The following is a 1,579-nucleotide window of genomic DNA, read 5'->3' as shown; positions in this document are numbered from 1 at the left end:
TGCAGGGTATACGCTGTGGTTGGTTGATGATGCATAGAGGGGATTGTAACCGTGGCAATGAAACGATATAGGATGAATGTAAAACTAATATTCTCCCATGTAAACTATCACATAATTCACAATAAAACAACAACAATAACAAAAAACAATAGCAATGATCAAAAAACAGAAAAAAAAAATAGATACACACTGACAACAAAGTTCTTTGACGGTTACCGGTAATGGGAAGGAGAGAGTGGAAGAATTACTTTCTAGATTGTTGTTGTTGTTGAGTGCCATCGAGTCCGTTCTGACTCATAGTGACCCTGTACAAGGTTTCTAAGAAGCGGCTGGTGAGTTTGAACCACCGATTTTGTGGTTCAAACTGACTTTGCGGTCCTGTGCATTAACCCACAGCGCCACATCAGGACTCTTTCTAGATAGCAGATACTTATTAATTCTGGTGATGAGAAAGGCAAGCCCAAATCTGGGTTAAGTCAGCACAACTTGACCAAAGTAAATAAAGACATTAAGAAGTACACAAGGGAGAAAAAAAAAAAAAAAGACAGCTGTAACTTCTGGCTCTTGTGACAAAACCTGGGTGAATTATTAGACAATTTCATGCTGGTTTGCAGAGTGATTAAAACAAGTGGCCTTGAATGATAGCATATGTTATAAAGAGATGGAGCCTTTCAGTTATAAAAGATGTATCAATCAGGGGAAAGCAAATACAAATTAAAGTTTGATGAGCAATTGGATATTAATTGGTACTAACTCTGCTTTTTATGTCACTTTGATGTGGACTGGATCATAAACATGATAAGCGATACTAATAATGTATATTCACTTCAATACAACTTTATGGCTCCATTTATTAAAGAAACCAATATTGAGATTGAGTTGTGAGCATGCTGGTATGCACTTTTCTTATTGTATACTTTCACCTAAGTATTGCCAAGCAGACTTCCAGCCCAGCCTCAGGGTACACTGTAGCTGGAGACACATGGAAGAGTCATTGCCTAGTTTTTTCTTTATGCATCAATTCTACGTGATGGTAGAAACAAATCTAACAATAAACCAGACTTTACACTTTTCTCCAGAGTTTTTCACGAGTTGCCTGCTCTCTTGTAAATTCAGGTAGCAGGCTCAAGGGAAGCAATGTCATCTTAATGTCACCAAGTAGATATTGTGTAGAGTTGATACTATAGAAAAAGCCTATAAATAGCCACTTGTTGTTAAACACAACAAGTTTTATCTCAAATATAAAAGTTTGTATGTTTTTTCTCCAATTATAAAGATTCAAAACTGATACATGATCACTGGTAAAAGAAGAATATAAAAAGGTTCTTTTAATAATGGAAGCATATTTATTGTATAATCAGTTTCATAATGGCCTTTTCTCTTTTAGTAATTCATTTGGACAACTTTTCTGTTTCATATTACCTGGATTCATAGCTCATAGTATGCCATTTTGTCACTGTGTGATCCTAGGTGCATCACTTAATCTCTCTGTGCTCTAGTTTTCTAATCTGTAAAATGGATACAATAATACGAGGGACTTCAAAACGTTTGTGGAAAAATGTCATTATCTTTTTTTTTT

The sequence above is a fragment of the Chrysochloris asiatica genome, unplaced genomic scaffold, assembly GCF_000296735.1.
Source record: "Chrysochloris asiatica unplaced genomic scaffold, ChrAsi1.0 scaffold00280, whole genome shotgun sequence".
Lineage (NCBI taxonomy): Eukaryota > Metazoa > Chordata > Mammalia > Afrosoricida > Chrysochloridae > Chrysochloris > Chrysochloris asiatica.
This window is presented reverse-complemented; position numbering follows the sequence as displayed.